Below are 16,518 nucleotides of genomic sequence, written 5' to 3'. Positions count from 1 at the left end.
GGTGTTTCTCCTAATGCTATCCCTCCCCTGACCCCTGACAGGTCCCGGTGTGTGATGTTCCCCTCCCTGTGTCCATGTATTCTCATTGTTCAGCTCCCGCTTATGAATGAGAACATGTGGTGTTTGGATTTAAAAATATTTCATCCATATTTTTTAGCTGTCTTAGTGGGAGGGTTAGACTGAACGACCTAGACTATAACTACCAGAAACATAAATCTCTCATTCTCTCATAATACCATTTAAATCACAATTCCATCCCTGTCACTACACTAAAACAGCTCTTCTTAAGGTCACCAGTGACTCCCAGATTTGCAATACCAATGGTCAATTACCAATTCTCATCTTGACCTTTCAGCAATCTCTGGTATTAAAGGGTCAAATCTTTCTTTATTCACTTAACTTCTGAAACATGTCACTCTCCTGGATTTTACCCCACCTCATTTAGTTGTTCTTTCCCAGGCTCCTATGCTGGAATCTCTTCCTTGAACTTGATCCTATGTATCCATGTGGTCAGGGCTAAATCTTTGCAAAATTTCCCTTCTGTGTGCCTACTTTCTTGGTGACCTCACTGAGGTTTAAATAACATATACAGGTTTAAATAACGTATACAACCATCATGATTATTGAATATTATGAATCAAATCTTTAAGTATCATAGAGACATTTACCTTTCATATTTTTTTCAATTCTCTAAGCATTATATTTTTGCTGGTTTAATGTCAAAGAGTATTGTATTCAAATAATCTTATAATTTAATGAAGTTTTACCCATTAAAAAAAAAAACAAGAGAAAGCAAGGGGAAATATTTTACCTACTACCACAAAGAGGCTGGTAAGTACAAATAAACTCTGACTTTTTTCATCCATTTGTTGTATATCACATTATCTATGCAACATTTTTTCTAGAGTATCTAATAGGGATCTTAAAATTAACACATACAAAACTGAATTCTTGATTCCTCCAATCTTTCCCCACTGGAACATGTTCTCCTCATTGTTACCCATCTTTAGTAAATAATACTATTACTCATCCAGGTTTTCAGACCAAAACCCCATGTGTCATTATAGTATCTATAAGTTTATGGCTTTTATTAGTTGTTAACTGCAAAATTTTTGGCTTCCATATCTTGATTTATTCCTCCTGTTTCATTGTCTTTTCTTTCTTCTGGGATTGAAAAACCAATATCCTCAACCTTTTCACTATGTTCCATTTGTGTCTTATACATTTCCCACATTTTGTCTCCTCGTGCTTGAATTCTTGACTTATAATTTCTATTTAATGCTTTTAAAAATATTCTAGTTATCTGCAGAACTTCATAATATTGTCCTCTATTTTTAACATAGTGATCATAGTGTGCTCTCTTTAAGCTCTTATCTGATATTCCAACGACTAGATCTTCAGTGGATCTGTTTGTCTTCTATTATTTTCTTGGTTTTCCGTCACTTAGTCACACTTGCTAATATGCTTGTTTATTTATTATTGGATATCAGATATTTGAGGCTCTGGACAATGTTGTTTTCCTTCAGAAAATTTACTTTTGCGTCTAGCAGGAAGTAGAAGAAAAAAAGAAAGTAGAGTTTGAGCTGGATCTGGTTTGTCTTTCAGTTTTTATAAAGTCTGCTCTATTTCCAAATAACTTTTACTGATAAGGTATAGCCCTTCAAGGCTCCCAGCAGAATGTATGAGTTTTATCAGGATTCCTCCATCTTGGTGGACCTGGAACTCCTATTTTTGTCTCCTCAGTGTCATGAGACTACTGAGAGTTCTGTAGTTTTCCAGTCTCTCTGTCACACTTGTAGATTGATAAATATCTCAAGGTGAACAGTTACACTGAATTTTGGGCTCACTCCCTGCACTTACTCTTTTTACAGAAGAAGAGTGACTTTTGGAACTTTATGTTCTGGCTGTCTTAGTAGTTCTAAGATGTCTTTATATCCATGTTTTAAATATTTTATCCAGCTCTTCTAGTTCTCAGTGCACAGTCTGATAAAATCTAATATAGCATAATCAGAGCAGAACCCATAGGAGTCAATCTTGATTTTTTTTCTTTTATATCACATCCACATTTGATCTGCCCCAAAGTCCTGTGGGCTCTACCTTTAAAATATATCTTGAATGTAACCAGTTATCACCACTCTATTCTAAGTCAATATTATCTCCCACTTAAACAATTGTAATAGCCTCCTTAATGGCAGAAGAATGAGCTTCAGGTGAAAAGTCAGATTTTATTTTGAAATGAAAGAGAATAAATACAGAATGGGTATGGAGAAAGTGATATTTTGTAGATTAGGTATTGATGCAAAAACTTGAGGAGGTTCCTCTCCAGTCTCTTCTATTTTCCCTGTATCTTAGGAGGTGAAGTAATCTGTGGAGAAAGGCCAGGGGTGTAAGATGAGAGATTTAAGGAGAGTGGAAGAGTGCCTTAAGAACAACAGCAGCAACAAAGAAGCATTGTTGAGGCCTCATTGGAAACTGGTCATGAATGTGGTAGAACCAAGCTACGATGTCATGTGACACAGAAGTAAATAGTTGGGCTCACCAAACTTCATGCTTTGTGAGTAAATACAGTTAAAAGACAAGCGGTAGAGGAATTTGGGATTATTGAAAAGATGAATTTTATTCCTGGAATGATGGTCTAAAAGCTCTAATTTGGATAGGAATGAAATAAAGAGAGTGAAAGCTGATATATTTGGGTAAACTGAAATGGTCAGTGACCTAGAGGTCCCAAGTAAGGTTTAAAAAAAAGCTGTATAATGGAGGTAGAGTTGAACCCCATTTCAGACAAGCTAAAAATGAGAGCGTTGTAGGATCAGAGGTAGGTGCTAAAATCTGTGATATTGGAAATGGAGAGATTGCAGGTGATAACAATGTCTGAGGTGGAGCTGTGGCCTGGATAACTTAGGTGCATTGGAGAGTAAAGTCAGGAGGAGAGAAGGAACTGAGAGGCTTTTATATTGGCTGTTGAACCTGAAGTAACTCATTGGCACTGAAGTAACTCAAAATGATGGCAGGCTTGGGGTGGAGAGAAGAATGGTAAACAAAAGTCCAATGTCTTTCACTGGCTGGGAGGTTAGAATGGCCTAGCTGAGTGGCATAGGCCTCAAACAGGAGGTGTCTCATTATCTCAGAGCAGCAATAGAGTGAGAAACCACTCTTAGATCCTAAGTGGGGCGCAGGTGTTAGAAAGCAGACACAGCTTGCCCGGGCTTCCTGAAAGTGGCTTCTTTTTTCCCCAAATCTCAGAGCTGGGTCAAGGACAAGAAAATATATGGCATTTGGGGAATGACAATAGAGTAGAAGACTGATGGTCAGGTGTTTGTAACAGATAACCTGCAAGTTGCCATCCAACCTGGAGACCCCAGGATGATAAGATGTTGTAAAGTGTTTAGATTGTTTAGACACAATGCTTCTTAAATGAGACCGCTAAAAATTGCTATTTACTTTCTAGAAGGTGAACTTACGTTGTAGTATTACATAGAACCTAAATATGAAAAAAATACACTAATGCTCAATAACTGTCTCATTGGACATTATCACATACTTATGATTTCTCGAGATTTTGAAGGAATATGCTAGTCATAAAAATGACTCCCTTAATTAAAACAGCAAAGCTGCTCATTTTGTTGGAGGTGACCTTTCTGTGTCTAAAGGATAAATTGTGTGATTTCTCTCAGTAATGTGTCTGTATGGCTTGATTTTTTAGTAAACAATATGGTTATATGTATGCAGGTATACCTTCCAAAAAGAGGTAGAATGTAGTCTTATTTTTACATAGAAATTTGGAATCAAGAAATTTTTTAAATGGGTTGATTAGGTCTGAGTTATCCAAAGAGCCCACAATTAACCAGAATCTTGGTTCAGTTTTTTCAGTCATTCAACAGACATTCACCAAATACCTAGTAAGTGCAACAAACTCTTTTAAATGCTAGAGATATAACAATAACAACAACAACAACAACAACAACTAGATTTATTTTCTGTAGCAAGTTTTTCTTTTAATTGTGTGGGACTGTTGTCAAACCTAAGACCATTTAATGAAAAGGCAAAAATGGTCATGTAATCTGATCCAAAGAACAGCAAACAGTCTGGAATAGTATGGGTTTCTAACAACTCACTAGCTAATTTGGGAAATCATTAAGTTTTAAATACCCTTGCACATTAGTTTACAATATGCTCTGGTAATCAATATTGATATAAATTGATAAAAATTATGATATTTTTTCATGAAACCACCAAATCATTTCATAATCTACAGAATTGAATCCTTAGGTTGATTAAAACCTAGGTTTATAGATAGGGGACTAGAGATAAGGGGGCTTTTCTTCCTTCTATTGCTAGGACACTCCCTGTCAGTTTGGGCAATATTCTCAAAAGTATCTTGGCTTTGAAAATAAAATTTATGGTCAAGTAACTTACAGATCAATGATCTACAGAACAGAACATACCACCATATTTCAAAAGAAACAAAGTAAGCATGCAGGAGTCAAATCTGAATTTATAAAATGACTTTATGATGTTTAAGTTAAATTTTTCTATCCACAACCAGCTGTGGATTCTCTATAAGTTTTTCTGAGTGTTTTTTAAATTGATTATTTGAAAACAAAAACAATGTTGATTAATGGGAACTTGGGTTTTAGAGCGCAGTTTTAATGGGTAGTGACATATGATATTTATCTGCAGAATCAGTAAAAGCTATTAGCTTTTGGTTCCACCACAGAGAGACAGCAGCATGCTATGCATGATATCCAGAAAAAACACTAAAATAGTTTAACGAGCAAATTTCATTGTACCCTCAGGGGTGATTTTTAGTCAAGATCACTCCAAGTCTGCTATAACAAAGGTCAGGATATAAAGAACACAGAGGTACTGTCCAAAGTGCCTTGATCTTTTCTTGGTGACTTACAGTGTAACTGTCACCCACAACATTCCCAATTGACAGTCTTTCCTTTAAGTCTGAAAATATTATTATATGTTTTACTTCACTTGTTTTTCTCATTTGTAAGTTAATGCATGAAATTTATGCATATGCACAATTTGTTTTAAAAGAAAGACTTGCTCTGAAATTACTTTTTAGAATTAAATCTGTTTGGCTAGATTGTTATCCTATTGCAGCCAATAAAACAAAATTACCCTCTGGGTTTCTGGGGTTAAGAATTTGGCCTAGCAAATTCATAGCTCATGTATCACTAAATGTCAGTTCATTAATAATTTTTATGTGCCGTACTATACAGATGCTATTTTGAGAAATTTAATTCCATGTAAAGATGTCCTAATGATATCTTTAAAATTTGCCAGTACAGACTTAGGAGCGGATATACACCCATTCTATAGATGAAAAAACTGAAGTTAAATATAAAAATCACAAGGGAGAAAAAAACCCAAAAAATATAGAACCCAGTCTTCTGCTACATGAAAAACAGAAGTTTATTATATGACAATTTTAAAAATAGAATTAGAAAAGATATGGGGATTCCAACTTTACTGTTCTTGGTTTACTCTTTCTGAAAATGTCCAGAATTATATTGACACTTATTGAGCACTTATTCTGTGCTAAGAATTCTACTGGGTGCTTACTCTACGTTATTTAATTTAATTTTCACAACAACGTTATAAGGTTGTATTCACAACTACTATGCAATGCACACTGAAAAGATTAATTGATTTACCTAGGTCTCACAGAGCCAGGACTCAGACCCAACTGTCTAGTTCCAGAGCACCTGCCTTAAACCACGCTGCTAAACTACTTCTCAGGGTGAGGTTGACCCCTGTAATATTCAGAAATCTATGAGATTTTACTACCTCCCTTTTGCAGATGGAGAAACAGAGGCTCTAGCCCTGTGCAAGATCACAGTTCACTTGACTTCAAAGCAAAACTCTTTACCCTGTGTCACCTTAATCCCAACCCTCCTCTGAATTAAAGTAAAATTATTGTATTTTTAAAAGTATACATACTTGATGTTCTTCAGTCTTCCCTTCGTATCATCTAGTACTTCCTTTTTCTTACTAAAAAGAATGTTTCTATATGGTTAAAAATAGAACTCTTTTTAGGGTATCTATGCCCATACAGTTATGAAATGGCCTACCTCTCCTTGTCTCAGCCAAACCCTTTCATGGTTGTCAGCTGGCATGATCTGTGTGCACATAATGTGTCTGCATGAAAGACCATGTGATTGTGAGGGTAAATGACACCATCCTAAGCCCATATAATAAGATATCTACACAGTGGCTATTTTTTATCTTTTCTGTTTTTTTTAGATAGGGTCTTGCTCTATCTTCCAGGCTGGAATGCAGTGGTGTGATCACAGCTCACTGCAGCTTTGACTTCCCAGATCCTCCTACCCCAGCTTTCAGAGTAGCTGGGACTACGAGTGTGCACCACCACACCTGGCTAATCTTTGTATTTTTTGTAGAGCTGGGGTTTCACCATGTTGCCCAGGCTGGCCTTGAACTCCTCGGCTCAAGCAATCCTCCGGCCTTGGCCTCCCAAAGTGCTGGAATTCAAGGCATGAACCACTGCTTCCAGCCTATTTTTGATCCTTATTTGTCCATTTTTTACCGGATATGTTCACATAATACTTCCAATGTTAGGAAATAAAAACACGATGGGGGGGGGATTTTTAGATACTTAAACCACCTTAAGTGTTTTTATTGTATGTATTATAATATATATAATATATTGTTATTTATAATTTGTATTAATATAATCTAGGAAATATATATGTGTATGTATATATGTGTGTTTATACTAGGAGTATTTATACTTCCTAGATTAACATGGAAGTCCAGTGGTCCCAGTGTTTTATTACTTGCCAATAAAATGCTTATACTCTGATTTCTAGCTGTGTGATTTCAGGTTAGTTATTTCTCTATGACTCAGTTTCCTTATAAAATGGTAATAATAAATTCAACTCCTCCAGAGAGTTGTAGGGGATTAAATGAGTTTATTTACATAAAAATCTTCGCTCTCAGAATTCATATAAAGAACCTGGCAACCAGAAGATCAGATTGAAATTTTCATGGTACTAGAATTATGAAGGTGCTTACACACACACACATACACACACACACACACACACATCAAAGCCTTCCAGTGATTTGTTGCTTGTCCAGCTTTCCCCTTTGGCAATATCTTCATGGTAAATCTAACTTCCATGAACACAAATTCCATACCCTCCCTAGTTGCAATCATTTTGTTTTTGAAATTGGAGAAATGCTGAACTACACTACAAGTGACCCATGACAAAGAAGACATTTTGAAGCTAACAAAGTAAAGAAGCTTACTACTAAAAAATGGCAGCAAAAATTAGACTGAGAAATCTGGTGAGAGATCATCTTGTCTGTATTCATCTTAGTTATCTTCTAATGTAGATTGTGGTTATGGTTACTGTCAGCTTTTATATAAAAGAAATCTTAAATGACTATACAGTGTAGTACCGTCCAAAATTTTTAGGTCGATAAGATACAGCATGTTCCTCATAATAGTGGGAAATCATGTTTTTACAAAACAAACCAAATACAGATTTTAGTCCTAAGAATATTAGCAACACACTAACCTTATCTATGAAGCAAATGTAATTGGCAACCCTAACATTGAGAATGTTGTCAGAGCTAAGCACGTATGACTCCAATGAAGGTACTGGAAGTATAATAAAAATACAATGGACCACAGCCAGAACAAAGGGAGGGTAAGCTTCCAGCATAGGCCACGTTTAGGTAATTTTTAAAGATAACTGTAATTGAAATGTTAAATCCAAATCCAACTCTTTGCCAAAGATTTGTTGCCAAAGTTAGAGTTGTGTATATGCATGAATACTTACACTATATGTATTTTTGTCCAGTATCGTGTGAAAAAGTTCTCTGTAAGTTCCATTATTTCAAACTGTTTTTTTGTTTTTGTTGTTGTTGTTTTTTTTTTTTTTTCTGTAAACTTTGCTCTTATGGCAAGTTTGTTGATTATCATTTTAAATTGGCAATGCTTGGATTTTCTCTGCCTTGTGAGGTGACGCCAGAACATTCTGGGAAAGTTATAGATTCAAGGCAAACATATAAAGTGAAGGAAGACAAACATGCTCCTGGTAATTAATACAGTACATCGCTGAATAAAGCATATAAATCTTGCATGTTTGTGTGTGTATAATGCCTATATTTGTAGTCCTGAATCAACAATATGACTGTTATCTTTTTCTATGTACATTGCATGTTCTGATTTAAAATTTCAAAATGCTTTCCTATGTCAATGACAATCTTAATAGAGTCCAATTAGTTCCACAAGGCACTTTCTGATGCACAAGCCTCTGGCTTGATTGCGGTGAATGGTGGGTATTTCCTGTGTTTAAGCCCACATATGGATTGAGTAAGGCAGTGGCAGAGGGACTACTGTTTTCCTTCACTACATCTTCATTTCTTTTTCACAGGCTAAGCCTTTTTGTTTTTCCTGGCTCTGTTGTCAAAATACTGACCAAAGTTTTGGCTCATGGCTTGAAACACCAGGCCAAAACAATCCTCTGGAAACTAGTGTGGCAAAATATATTTTAATCTATACATTCACCATTCAACCATGTGCATAACCACACCCATTGACCCACTCTGTGGTTTAAAAACAACACGAGTTTGCCCCCAGAACAGTTTGATTTATATGACAAGTTTTTTCAAGCCTGCTCTATCAACATTAAAAAATGTTCTGAGGCTTGGTTTCATCACATCTCTGGTGGAAAAAGAAAAAGTTTAGCTACCCTAGGATCGTTTTTTTTTTTTTCTTGTTTTTAAAAATAAGGTGAATTCCTTGTGCATTCTGCAGAATTTCTTTGCAAATGTATTTAAGCAGAATCAGAAAGTAATTAATTCAATTATTGAGAGTATTTCTTAGTGGGTTTCAAATAAGAAAAGATTAAGAATTTTCCTTGAATGAGTCATCATATTTTCCTTTTAGGTTAATTCAAAGTGATTAATTCCTCGAAGTGTCAGAATCTACTCTTTTTTTATTTTGTCTTTTCAGAAGTCCTGCACTAGTTCTTTATTAGCTATGTTTTGCAATATAAAAGCTCCAAGAGTTGATTTTCCCAATCAAGTTTAAATATTACTTGAGAGATAAGATTATCCAGAAGTTATCCTGATGAACTTTATTATCTGTGGACCTGCTCTTAATTATTCATCCATTTCATTTCCTCTTTGAATATCCACTGAATCCCCCTTTTAAAGTTCTGAACTAATGAATATTTGAATTAATGCTAATTGCATTTTATGTCAACAAAACAGATTTTGATTTGTGTCTAAAAGTACCTGCTCCACTCAAGATGTTTGCCTTCAACAAGGCTACATTGGAAAATTTTACTGAATTACATTAAATTTCCCACCTGGATTTTCTCCCAGATGAACAGCAAAAGCTAAAGTCGTCAAGAAAATATCCTTTGACTTTAAATTAAGTATTAAAACTTTCAGCAAAAGGCAATTTATAGTGTGTGCTGCAGAGAATTTTACGGGTTCCCCTCTCTGAACTAAAAGAAAAAAGGAAAAAGGAAAGTAAGGGAGGGGCAAAGTCTTTTCAATTGGAAGCATCTCATTCATATTCTTTCTCTCTCCTTTTTTGTATTCTAATCTGATTTATATCTCCAGGAGGTCTGAAAAGAATAAAGTTTTTGAGGGTCCAAAATCTAGAACCTCCTTTTCGAAAGTAAAGGACACTGTTGATTTGGGAACATAGCATAAGAGAGAGAAGAGGTGGAAAATGAACGAGGATGAGGATGTGACTTCTGATTGCTGGTGACATACTTTGGGCTAGCTGATAATATAATGTTTCTTTTAGTTAGTTGGATCTTTAGACTTAATTGTTCTGTTCCGTATCTTCAACCCAACTGCCATTTGCTAAACTGTAAATTTCCATAAAGCAGAGACATTCTGGGTTCAAACTACATTGATAGTTTTAGATTCCCAGACCTAATGGCTTTCATGTGCATTTAGGAAAAGGGTATAAGATCTTGAATTGAAGACAGCTTTGGGGGTAGTCACTGCCTGCCGGTACCTGTGCCTGTTACCAGGGTACCCTGGTTCTTAGAGCACCTAAGAATCCCTGACTGCCAGCAGTCTTCACCTGGAATTCACCAGGATATCACAACCCATGGTAAAAGTACCAATGTAATCCAGCATGCAAACACGTGCAACCCAGGGTGGAGGAGGGAGTGCTGGCTATCACACATTGCTAAGTACATCTCTTTGAGGAAGTAGTGCATAACCGAAGGGCCATCCAACTGTCAAGGAAAACCCACAAATGCATTAGAAGGCCAACAGTATACCTGGATCTCCTACATTTAAATGAGATGTGATTTTCATAAGCTAAACTGTATCTTGTAGTGCGCCTTATAGATGATTAAAAATGTGTAGTCATTTTGTAGGAAACAAAAGAGAAAAGCTGAATATACTTGGAGCAAACAACTGTTATTTATGAACAAGAGGGCTTATCTTGATATCTGTGATCTGTTTAGATATCAGTGCTAGAAATACTGGATATTGAGTATCAAGATTTTTTAAATAACTAAGACTAATAAAATATTTCTTGAAAGGCTCAAAATTTTTAAAAAATTATATTGCACTATTTTTATTAGAATGTACAGTTTATCAACTATTACTAATACATTCTTACTCTCTAATGCAACAGGAATACATCTGTTTTTAATACTTGCTGTATAGATTCATTAGCTTACCAGTCTTTCTGATGTTTCTGCAGTGGCAGAATAAATATCATAATTAATGCTATTTTTGTGTTTATATATGCCCTGTTGTACAAGATCAGAGATGTTATTGGGTCTGCTAATGTGACCTTGATTTTTGCCTCAGGTGATTAGTTTAGGAAATGAAGTGTGTCCACTCATTATCCATTGGAGATTGCAAAGATACCACAGACAATCAAAATTATAATTCCAAATGAAAAGAAAGCATGATTCTTTAAAAGTGTTTAGAAGGGTGCACAGCAGGGCATATTTTCTTTCTTACTGGCAAGAGTTTGTAACTGGATATGTTAACATTACTGAGAACATGAAAACATGAAACAAAAGTATTGATTCAAGAATTTACTGAAGAAAAGAATCCAAGTGCATACTGGCTGGTTTTAGTTTATTCTTTTAAAGTACGAGTTACATCAGTTGTTTATGGCAGACAGGTATAACTTGGCTGGTCCTTCTTGTCATGCATTTCTCAACATACATGAAAGAAAGTGTTATTTGTATTGCTAAATTTACATTATCTCCTCTTTAATTGCATCAGCTGCTAACTAGATGTAGAAATAATGACATTTAAAGGGAAAATGGCAACCATCTCCAGAAGACTGCATTATAATGGAAGAACCTAATTAATTTAACCTCACAATCCTACATAATGGCTAGCCTTCATCATTTCCACAGATGGAGCTCAGAGGAATTAACAACATCGTGCATCCCCACAGACTCCACAGATTGGCTGGCCAAAGGGATATTTTTCTTTATGTTCCTTTAATGCACATATTGACAATGTGTGATTGAAGTATACTAAAAACACAGAGTGTATGGCATTAAGAGGTGAAAATGAAAAACTCATTATTGCAAAAATACTCTGAAAGAGGCAAGACAAATTCTCTTTGTTAAGAGATGTGAGACCAAGAATTCAATGTTACCTGTAAATATTTTTTCAAGTTTAAATTTCGACAGAAAAGGAAAGCAAGGCTTAACTTCAGGAAAATTAGAGATTTGCAGGTGTCTATAACTAGTCTTTGAAAATATCATTCTTCATGTATTTCTTTCATGAATAATTTGTAATATTTTCCAGAACTTTTGCTAGTATAAGAAAATTGAGATATGTGAGGTTTTTGTATTCATGCACAGGTACAATAGGGAATATTTGGAAAAGATAATTGGATCACCAGATTAGTTTAGCTGCTATGCTATTTCTTTTACAGTGACTATTTCCTGAGGTTTTATATACTGCTCAAATAATTATCAGTGACGAGGTCTGGGAGCATCTCTCCCAATCATTTTTCTTACAAAGAAATCAGGTTCTATATATTTTTAGTAAACCATATGTTTGTTGCTTCACATTCCTTCATTGTGAGTATAAACATGGATGCGTGTTTTTCTGATCACAATGAACAGAGGTAATCTCAGAAAATATTGGCAATAGTCTCTGAGGGAACCCCAATTCGAAGACCTTACTGATAACTTAGATGTATCAGATAGGAAAACAGTTCCTTTAATAGATTTCCAAGCGGATAGTCGGGAAATTGAAATTATTTACTTGGGTCCCATAGCGATCATAGAAATAGGGAAAACGACAGCTGCGTAGTGTCACCGGAGAAAGCACATTGCCGGTATTAACGCGAACGGTCCCCCCTTCATTCAATGGCCATGGCACTTCCGCGTGCAAGCTCTGTATTAAGGGCGTTTTAGGGGCGTTTTAGGGGCGAGAATCCGCCTTTCTTGCAGGTGCTTACAACGAATGTCGGGTTTTACAAACGTTTTCTGTCACAGTGGTTTTTTAAGCCGTTGATCGAAACCTCCAAAATGTCCCAAATCTCTCTCCACCTCTGGAAAACTACCGCCATCCGCCCTCTGGCATTCTCCAATCGGGCTTCCTCCAGGTAAAGCGGAGGGCGTCTTTACCTGGAGAAAGCTCTATTGGTCTTCAGGTTGCACATGGCTAACAATTAGCAACCTCCCTAAATGCATTAGCAAAGGTGTTTCTCCAGGAAACGGTAACTGGGCGTCCTTTGCGCCCTGCACAGTCACCTTCCTGATTCTTGGAAAGAACCCGAGACGTCTAGGACCCGGCTGGCGCGTCCGGGCTGGTCAGCACTTGCTGGCGCCTAGCTTTGTTCTTGCCCCGGACTGTGTCCCAAGATTCCCCCAGAGCAGTGGCGGCCCCAGAAATTCTAGGAGGCCTCCGCTAAGGGCAACAATTGGCTTGGGTCTCACAGCTGGAGGTGGGGGGGGTCTTGTCTTCAAGCTGCACTGCACTGCACGCTGGCATTTTTACCACTCAGATTGGATGTTACTGGCGGGCGGCAGGGGGAAGAATGCTAACGCTGACCCAAGAGACCTTTACGGATGGCTTGCACTTGGCCGAGGCTAAGAACGCCAAAAAATGCGGGGATGTCCATAAAGGCGAGAAGAGACTATGCTTTACTTATCGTAGTTTTCTGCCGGCCACCGTTTTTGATAGTAAGAAAATGGTACTGACCACAAAACAGTCTAGAATTTAGGGATGAAAACGGAGGCGGGGTTGGGATTAGGGCTGGAGGCCGTGGATTCTTAGAAATCAGAAAAGAAGGGAGACAAGTTCGGGGTTTGTCGCCCGAATCTGTCAGCAAGAGGGCATCTGGGTTTGGGAGTGCTGTGTCCTGGCCTTGTAGCGCGGCATTGGGAGGAAAACGCCCCAGCCTGCTGTTACTCTGTACTTGCATTAGATACACTGGAAATCCGATCCAGAGTCTACGACCACCTTGCTGGGTGTTCATTCATTGAACACATATTTACTGGTGGGTCGTTCTGCACCAGGAACTATTTTAGACGCTGGGCAAACAGCGATGTCACCGTGGGCAGGTCACTTGACCCCTGGGAATGCTCTTCTTCAGCAGAACTGCAGGGTTGGACGACTGCAATATAGCAAAGATCCCTTCGGCTGTCAAATATGACACAGGCACGAAGGGGTGTGCCCTCAACTGACAGATGAGCCCCCTACTCTAGGCAGTGGGCGGGGAGAAGGACCCGATAGGCCATTTTGCTTTGGTCACTTCTGGGCAGGGGAGATGCTATTGTTCCTAGTGCTAAGCCCACAGAACAGAACTGTGCAGGGGTGCGGAAATCTAACTCATCCTAGCCACGGATGAGGCTCATTTTCCAAAATACTGCCGCAGTCTAGGTGAAAACTCCCTTCGGAAGCTTATCCTTAAGTATCTGACACTCCTTGGTGTCAGAACAGGCCTCCTTTTGCGACAAACACGCAGCATTAGGCCCCTTTACAGCTAGGCGCCACGGGCCGGGCCAGTCCTCACCGGGCGACTCTTGCTGTGACCCGGGGTCCCACTCCCGCCTAGCTCTGGGAGGAGAAATCGACGCCAGTCGCTGCAGCCGGGGCCACCTCAGTGACCCGGCCCCCAGTTTGTGCTGCCCCGCGCTGCAGAAGCGATTTTCCTGTCCCAGTCCATCAACCTTGTGTGCATCCGCAGCGCTTCCTGGGCGTTTGTCTCTAGCAGATGCTGACAGTGGAGTGCCAGAAAGAGGGAGAGGACCGCCACGGTTACTCTGCTCCTGGGGTCACCATGCGCTCTCCCCCGGCACGTTTCGCTAGTTCCTGGGGGTCCCGCTTCAGGGCAGCAGCATCCCTGCACCCTCTCCACAGGTGGTCTCCCCGACGCCACAGGTGGCCAGCAGGGCGCGGGTGGGCGCAAGAGCACCTCTCTCCTGCCCAGGCCTCCCACTCCTTCTCGGCGCGCTCTGGCGGGGTGGAGAGACAGCCTTCCACAGCTAGTCTAGCTCGGCGCAGTTCCCGTCTGTGGCCTCCTAATCCCACAGCCACAGCGCCTTCCTCTAACCTCCCTCGGTGGGCTTAAAGCTTCCCGTTCCTTCTGGCTCATTCCTCCTGCTGCCTCCCCCCGAACCCCCAACTGAGAGCTGGGAACCTGCGCGAGTGACTGCGCGACAGCGTTGACCTGCCGCGGCCACTGTGGAGCTGTGGGGAGAGGCGGGAAAGGGAGGGAGGGGCGGGAGAAGACCGAACCCTGGGAGAGGCCGTGGGCTGGGGCAAACCGACCCTCGCAGGGCTAAGCAGAAGCAGCTGCTAGTAATAGGCATCGCCGGGAGGCAACTGATTTCCCCGCCCGGGACGCTTGTGGCTGCCGCGGGCGCGCGGGTGGTGGCGTGGAGAGAGCCAGCGCCCGCAGAACTGATCCGCAGCTCAGGGCCGGCAGGCCTCATCTGCAGACTTACCCGATCTTGAAGAAACTCAGCAGCTCCAGGGGGCTTTCCTGATCTGCCCTCCTCACCAAGGCGTCATAAAATGCCCCTTACATCCACTTCTCCCACTGGAAGGAGCTCTCTCCTTTTCCTTCCTTGCATCCGAAGAATGGTGCTAAATAAGCGTTATTCAAAGCTCCACAAGGACATGGGGCGGTGGATGTCAGTTGAAGTTTCCTCACCTTTTCACACCCAGCATCCTTGCAGAGATGACCACACATCTCCCATGGTTTCCTGAGGTCAACCAGCAAGGACTGGTTTCACTTAGAAGTATCTCTTGGGTTATCTTTTCCCAAGTACTTCCGAGAAGCAAAATAAGGACATGTCTGCTGCCGTGTCGGAAGCTTAAAATATTAGACAAGTGTTTTTACATGAAGAATTTGGAAACTTAAGAAAATATCTGTCGTGTATGGAAATCCACGACAAACCCAAACGGACTTTTATCTATCATTTTCTCTCTCTCCATTATCCACATGAATCTAAAAACCCTGTGATTTTACGAAGCATACGTAAACCACAGGTATTTGGCATTTGCTCTTGTGTTTTATTTCCATACTTTCGTGAATTGGTAATTGGCCTTCAAAATCTATACATTTGAAAATATATCCTGAAAAAAAAAGCTCAGCTCAACCTTTTATGCAGTTTCTTTTTTCTTTTTTCTTTGGTAATTGGGGGAACGTTTTCTAAAGTCTCCCCCTGGCACCCCGCCACAGGTAGAGTCCCACTGCTTTCTCAGCCTCTGGTTCCACTACCTCGGTGATATCTAGCAATAAAATCTTTGCAGTCCCCAAATACAATCAATCTAGAATTTTTCTCTTTGGATGTTTAGATTATGCAAAGTTTTCATTACAATCTTGTTAACAGGTTTTATTTCATTCAAGACATGTTAGAAAAGAAAAACAAAATTCAACATTCTTATTGGGGAATATTTTTTCTTAAATCTTGACTTGATTGAGGTATCAGAAGTAGCACTTTATCTTCCCTTTTCCAAAGAAAATTCGTTTTCGATTTTATTTATCAAATGATGCATCTACATTGACAGAAGTTTGTCTTTTCCTTTTATTTACAATAAATTATTTTTAGCCAAAAGGCACATTCTGAAGCAAAACAGCTTCCAGAAGCAATCCACTTTCTTTTATTTATCTGCCTACCTGTTTAGCTGCCCAAAACATATCATAAAAGGATGTTCTTTCATCTTCTCTAATTCCTGAGGGTTTGACTGCTCTCTAAAGGAATGAAATTCGAATGTCCTGTTTGAAGGAGGTGACACATTTCTGTGTCTTAGATTTGGACAAAGAAGCTGTTCATAATCTTTGGTAAAATAATCTACAACTACTTAGAAACAGTCTCAGGAACTGCATCTCTGTTTGAGGCTTTCCAGCAAAAATCCCCACGACATGCTGCTTGTACATTTCTGTCCATAGACACATCCCTGTTCAGACCATCACCTTCGCTCTTCCACTTTTATTGGATAAGTGCAGCTGTGAAGAACCAAAAACAATACAGACTGGGAAAGAACAATGGAGATTCTGGGATTCTAAAG

Source organism: Piliocolobus tephrosceles, chromosome 7 (assembly GCF_002776525.5).
Source record: "Piliocolobus tephrosceles isolate RC106 chromosome 7, ASM277652v3, whole genome shotgun sequence".
Taxonomy (NCBI): domain Eukaryota; kingdom Metazoa; phylum Chordata; class Mammalia; order Primates; family Cercopithecidae; genus Piliocolobus; species Piliocolobus tephrosceles.
Note: the sequence above shows the minus strand (reverse complement) of the source record.